A 7,817-nucleotide genomic window follows, 5' to 3' on the forward strand; every position below is an offset into this window, starting at 1 on the left:
AGAGGTGCAATTAATAGAAGCAGAACCACAGTACGCCCACATCAAATACCCAAACGGACGAGAATCTATTGTATCAATTAAAGATTTAGCACCATTAGAAGGAGATAAAAAACTCCCTAATCCTAATCCTGAAAATGCCGACAAAGAGGATTCCGTTCACTCTGAGCATACCCCACAATTAAATAAACCATTAAGTACAGACCGAGAAAACTTGTTTGATAGGGTATCTGAAATGGAAACTCTATCAGAAGTACAACCTTTTCCCAGACGTTCTCAACGAAATCGGAAAGCGCCCCAAAGGTTTGGATTTGAGGACAATTAATTTATTGATTGGAAGAATGTTATAAATTATAACTAATTATCAATTTACTACTCTCTTGAGAATATTATAATCGTCGCGTTATAACTACCATTTAATTTTTTATTGTATTGATCTACTTTATTTGATAGATAAAACCTTTGGAGTTAAGAGGTTATTATTTCATCTTTAAAACTATTCCACCATAAACATAATTGTCAACAGCAACATTTTTATCAACAGAATAAGAATCATTCTCACTTTCTTCTTCTAATACCTCGTTAACTAATTGTTTAAAACTTCTCCATTTACTTAACCGAGATGCCATTTTATTAAATAAACTAATTTCTATAAACAATTTTTCAGAAATAAAATGCTTAACACGTTCGCTGCCGAGCTATTTTAAACTATGCGTTATTTCTTTGCCGAGCCATAATGTCTACAATGATTAATTTTTGCCGAGGCTGTTTTGAGTGGTTTCATTCTCATTGCCAAAGCTAGATATCAACATTCCAATAAAAAAAATGTTTTTAATCTGAAAAAATTTTATAGTATTTTTTATTCTGAATATAACTGACAAAAAAAAAGCACTACGAGTATACTCGTAGTTTGGCAATGGCGAAGGAATTTTTTTCTCCAGTGCCAAAGTACTCGTAACACCGTAATGAGTATAACTCATTGTGGTGACTACATCTTTTCAAGATATAATTGAGAACTTGAAAGTTGTAATTAAGAAACGTAAGATGTAATTGAGAAATACAACAGGTAATTTAGAAGTCGCAAAATGTAATCAAGAAACACAACATGTAATTAAGAAATTTTAAAATGTAACTGAGAAACCCAACATGTAAATAAGTAATCGCAATATGTAATTTGAAACATATATTATAAGCTTTTCTCAATTACAACTTTCATCTTCTCAATTACATCTTACATTTCTTAATTACAACTTTCATCTTCTCAATTACATCTTACGTTTCTTAATTACAACTTCCATGTTCTAAATTACATATTGCGACTTTTAAATTACATTTTGTATTTCTCAATTACATCTTACGTTTCTTAATTACAACTTTCAAGTTCTCACTTACATCTTGAAAAGGTGTAGTAATGTAGCTTATTTTATGCATTATTATTATAAATAGTGTTTCAATTTTTTTGCACATGCACATTGGCAGATATCATGAGTAAAAAAGGTAATTTATATTTTGTTTTCTTAATTCTAAATTGTTGTGTTTTTTAGACTAGAAGCTAAAATATGTTTGATAACTACATTATACTGTATGTTATTGAAAATGTGAAAAAAAATTTGAAGTGCACAATAAGATGTTTTTTAATACATTAAAAAACATTTTAGTGTGCACTTCGAATTTTTTACACAGTATACTAATTAATGTGTTTTATAGATGAGTAATTTCTTTTTTATAAACTGATAATTATAAATTTATCTATCTCCTATTAGCTCAACACAGATATTCCACAATTGGATCAGCACATATGATTATGGAAGACTGTGAGGATAGTGAAGATGATGATATTGAAGATTCGGATTCATTTTTCGCTTATACTACTACCTCTTCGAGCTTGACTGCATCAGAATCAGTTTCTGAAGATAATAACACTTAAGAAAGAGATGACAATCAGTTAACAGACGTTCATCTAGCAGCCACTGCAGAAGATTTTATTAATGGCGCCGAAAAGAGCTAAAACAACGGGTCGTCCATCTAGAAATTCAAACCAATGGAAAGATGAGCCGGATATTTTAAAACAAATTCAATTTACTGCCGATCCTGGTTTGAAGATAAATCAATGAACATACATTTGTGGTACTTTAAGAACTGACCGAAAGTCAAATCCAAAAGAGTGTACAAAAGCAAAACTGAAACAGGGAGACGTTATAAGCAGAAGCAGAGTGGGTGTAGTGGTTGCTAAATAGAACAACAAAAGAGACGTGCTAATGATTAGCAACTTGCATTCGTTGCAAATGATTGAAGTGACAAACAGGAGAGGAGAGAAGAAAATGAAACCCAACATTATTAAAGATTACAATCAACGTATGTCAGGAGTAGATAGGGCGGAACAAATGGTATCACACTATGATTGCCTAAGAAAGACAATTAGATATTATAAAAAAGTAGCACTTCATCTTTTTGGTTTTGTTTAATGTTTACTGTCTAAACAGCAAATATGGAGTAGATAACACAATTTCCTTGCTTAAGTTTAGAGATTTATTGGGTAAACGTTTGAATGAAATTGTGCCTCGAATCACCAATAATAGCTTCCACTACTTGTCTTCAATACCACCGAATGAAAAGAAAAATTCCTAACCAAACCAGGTCGAGTCTGCTCTAAATTAAAGCGTAAAGAAACACGATATGAATGTGCTGCTTGTGAAAATAGACCTCCGTTATGTATTGGCGAATGTTTCAGAATGTATCATTCAACAGAATAGGTTTACACTTGAATTTTCATGAAATAAAATTAAATCAATATCAATGTTTTATTTTTATCTGTTTTAAGCTATTTCTGTCTTTATCCGCATTTTTTGTTAGGTTCCCTGGATTTTTAAAATAAAAACTTGAATGTAATATTTTCCGAAATCAAATATGAAGCTAAGAAAAAAAAAAAAAAGAACAGACAAAGCCAGTTATGCACAAATGATATTTGAAATAAGTTAGTATAACTACGAGTATTCTCGTAGTTGGCAAGCTCATGACGCCAGCGTACTACGAGTATTCTCGTAGTTGGCAAATAAATGACGCCAACTTACTACGAGTATACTCGTAGTTGGCAAATAAATGACGCCATCTTACTACGAGTATACTCGTAGTTGGCAGCGAACGTGTTAACTAAAGCTAAACCATTGATGAAAACTAAGTTTTTAAATTTCATATTAGTAACTATTACTAACCTAAACTACTCAAAGCTAAACAACTTTTAATTAACTGATTAATAAATAACTTAAGTAACATTAATTAATTTGTTAATAAGTATGCTGTTCTACATAATTAGTTATATTTAGTTAATAGTCAAAAGTACATCAATTATATTTCTTATGATATTTGAATTTACACATAATACACATTATATTACACTTTATATACAATATTATAAATTAAAAAGTGTTTTTATATTATAAAAATACATGCTACATATATGTCATGTATTTTTATAATACACAAAGAAGTAAACAATTTTGTTTTATGTTGATAAATGAATACACAATGTTGCTAATGTTTATGATAAAAAAATTTATTTATTAAAACAATTACTGCATGCATAACATATTTGTTAATAACATAGCCTATGTAATAGGCACATACATGTTTTTTTTTTTATAAGCATAACGCTTATAAGCATATAGAGGCTCAGATTTGAAAAAAAAAAAAGCATATGTAAGCATATTCCTGAGCCTCGATGAACTATTTTAAAAATTTAAATTTTATTTAATTAAAAACTTTAAATAAATATATTTCTAAATTTAAACCAACAAAAACAACAAAAATCGAAGTTTATGTTTTGCAATGCAACGACTTTATGAAGTAATGAAGTCATTGTGTTGCAAAACCTAAACCTCAATACTTAAACATAAAAACATTAAGTTTAAGAGTCGCTCTGAAGTGTTTTATTTCTCTCTTTTTTTTTTTTCTCTCTCGCTTTTAATGTGTAGTTTATTTAAAGCCATATTTAAAATGTTTATTTCATTTCTAAGTTCTATCTTTGATTTCATTGATAACATTTGTATATAGTATATATGTTTTATTTTTTATTATTATACTATAACATTAATTCAGCTACATTAAAACCAAGGCAAATACAGAGCTTAAGTCAATTTTTTATTTTTCTTATACCCATTAACCTTTAGTAACGCGCACACTTTTAAAAAGTATTGAAATAAGCATATTTTATTAGAAATATGCTTAAGCTTAAGCATATTTTTGAGCCTCTTTTAACTTTTTGCTTAAGCATACCCGAGCCTGTTTCAAAAATTTCATATGCTTATAAAAAAAAAAACATGTAATTATTTTAGTGTTTATGATTGTTAAGCACAAGACATATTGTTGAAGTAAAAAATAAATTGGAAACTCATTTAAAAGAATACTAAAAATATATTACAACTGACCAACATTTTTATAATTGTTTATAATATTGTATATATTATATACAATGTTATAAACAATTTTATCACATCGACTTCAAGTAAAACGACTAAATCTGCTGAATGTGGGAAACAATTGTTTTGGGTGTTGGAAGAAATTAATTTTATTTTCATCTCATTTAAAGAGTTTGCAGACGAATTTCAGGGGCTGTCAAATGTGGATTCTCAAGAGATTTTCGCACAATTTTTCGATCAGTACTAAAAAATAAAATGTTAAACATTAAAATTAACATTAACATTAATATTATTAAGATTAAATATCAAAAAAAATAAAATTAAAGGAATATTACCGCTTATCCATAATACGTGGACGACCACCTTTCTTAACGATCTTTTTGCTCTTTTCTCGGTGTATAATTTTATGTATTCCACCTTTTGACATCTTCACATGAGCTGCAATTTGCCTAATGGACCATTTTTCTTCTTTGCGCAAACGCAAAACCAAGCTTTCAATTTTTGAATCAGTTTGACGAACCATTATAGTTTAATTTTTTTTAATTTTTTGATGTTAAACAGAATAATCTTGAGAAATTTAAATGATTGTAAGTTCTTAGAATACCAAAACCACATGAACAATTTTTAAAAGCACTGATTTCGATGTGAATATAATATAATTTGCATCAAAAATGACACTTTTATAAATCGTTCACGTGGTTTTGTCGCGCAAAATATTTGATGCTTTTTGAACATTTAGATATGTTTAATTTTAAACAAATTATTAGAGAATACACTTTACACAGTCTTATAGAGCAAAAAACGCTCTATCCAACCATATATAATATTAAACTATAAACTTATTTTAAGACATTGAAAATTTCATTAAAAAAAACTATTTGCAATCGTTCACGTAGTTTTGTCCGCAGCTGTAATTAAAACATGGGGAAAAAATGTTGATTACTTATCACAAGGGAATATTGATTGCTTATGCCAAATAATATTGTTTTAGAAATTTCACTTTTTGAACTTTTGCTGTGCCACAGGATAAACGATTTAAATTTATTTCCCCTTCCTTTTTTGATTTCATATCTAATTAAATAAGTTTTTTCTAAAATAAAATTTCATACGTGTTTTTTTTGTTTTTAGATTTGATATCAAACAGTTTTAATTTTTTAAGTATTAGTTGGTGGAGTGCATTAAGTGTTAAGAGTTATTATCTTAATTTGTTTAGGGAAACTTTTACGTGATCACTGCTTTAAATATGCGATTGCTTTTTTTTCAATAACATTTCTTTGGTTTGTTCGCGTGCCTCAAATTTTAAATAATTGATGAATTTGACTACTTTTCTTCTCTCATTTACAAAATACCATTGGGCATTTCTAGCTAAAAATGATCTATTTTCTATAAAAACACGGGAAGAAATACTTTTGAAGAATGTTTCAAGAGCTGAAAGGAAAAAGTGAAGATTTTTATGACATGAGTTTTTTCAGTCTGTTTTGCTAAGATGACTCATTATTTTCAGTATACTGTAAAGATTAATTATTTTACTAATTGTAGTGTAAATGATGTTATTATCAATTGCGTTTGTTATCTAGTTAGATGGGTTGTTTTATCTGTTTTATTTGTTAGCCTCGTTTTATGTTAATTTTAGTTTTAACATATTTTCTATTTTGTGAGTTATTGCTTTCAGTGTCAGTTTTATTGCTTTATTAAATTTCTAGAAAATAGTTATTAGTTATAAATTTGTTAGGTATCAAGAGGTTAGCAATGTGGATAAGACAATTGTAAAAGTTTATATTGAAAAACATTCATTTTCCTTGTAAATTTGAAACATTAAACATCAATTGAATAATTGCTCATGTGGTTTGACTTACAAAGAGTTGATTTTATGCTTTCACTGATCCGTTGAAATTCTCTGTGAAAATTAGCTTTCAATGTGATAAAAGCCCATCAGCAGAATTTTGAAAAATAAATCATTTGCACTTGTGTTTTTACTAGCCTTCGAAAATTGACTTCGTTCGGCTACATCAGCAGATCAACTCTAGGTGATACACCCAAATAACCTCTTATTCATGTTTTATGTAAGCTCTTTTGTCTAAACAATTCTCACTCTCTCTAAAACGCCCCTCCCCCACCCACCCCCTTCTCACCTTTAAAGCTTTACGGAGATGTGTCTTTTTAGAATATTAAAGAGGGAAAAAAATTAGAAGAAAATAAACTTAGAAATATCTATTCTTTAAGAATAAATCCTTCCATTTATTTAGGGACTAACTTCACTCTGGATGAGTTTTCAAACAACTCTTGTAAGCATTTTTTAAATTGAAACAAAGCGAATATATGAAGTTACAAACTTATTCATGAGTATCACAAAAATGACTGCAGCACTTCAAGACTCTGATCATCCTCAGCACTTTTGAGTTCATCTTGCTTTGTTGAACGAAAACATGCTAAGTATGAATTTTTGCTGTGAGAAGATGTTTGGCTGATGTTGACCTGCTGACATTGACTTTATAAAGTTATAAAAACAAATTATGTTAGTAAAATCGCAGCTTTAAACAAGCATTAAGAGCTATAACAACCGTAACAAAGCTTTAATTTAAACATCAGTTGTTGACATTTAATCGCTCCATTCAGCTCGTATTAGCTACGAAAAATGTTTGATTGTGAACTTTGCAAACTGAAAGCACCATTTTGAAAAAGGATATTAGGCTAAAATAGAAAGATAAGATAAGGTATTAACTCCTTCTCTTCTAAGTCTTGTCTCTTGTTGTTTATTCTCTTGTAAGCAATTTCTTTCGATAAAAAAACTTTACTGCTTAAAGAAAGATCATCGCTGCTATTCTTGCACTGTCGGTTTCTAGGAGCTGTTTTTTGGAATTATTGACAGCATGGTTTTCAACATTTTTGTGAGTTCTTTATAACAAAACTTCTAAAAAGTCGGAAGGAAATGAAAGATCAGGTAACAAAGCAACCTGGTAAAAGCGCAATAAATTTAACGGACTAAAACAGTTTGAACCCTATGATAAATTACTCTTTCGATTACACCTTATTTGTATATCAAGAAACTCAATTCTATATGTACTTAATTGGTTTCTACTCTATCGTCAATACAATCCTTCTCATAAAACTTTTAAGCCTTCAAAACCTGACGAAAATGTGTTTTTTTATCCTAAGAAAAGAGAAATGGATAAAATCATATAAAATGAAAGTTTTAATGTTACTTTGAGAAATCTTTTTTTATATTAAATATAGAAGGGTGTAAGGGAAAATTGAATTTCATTCAAAAAGAATATTCGGCAGCTTTTTGCCAAATATTCTTTTTGAATGAAATTCAATTTTCACATATTTAAGTTACACATATTTATTTAAAAATATAAGTGATTAAAAAAACACGTTCCTACATGAATAATTAAAAATATGGTA

Source organism: Hydra viridissima, unplaced genomic scaffold (assembly GCF_058129835.1).
Source record: "Hydra viridissima isolate aposymbiotic clone 2 unplaced genomic scaffold, HvirCarnegie_v1 scaffold_1, whole genome shotgun sequence".
Taxonomy (NCBI): domain Eukaryota; kingdom Metazoa; phylum Cnidaria; class Hydrozoa; order Anthoathecata; family Hydridae; genus Hydra; species Hydra viridissima.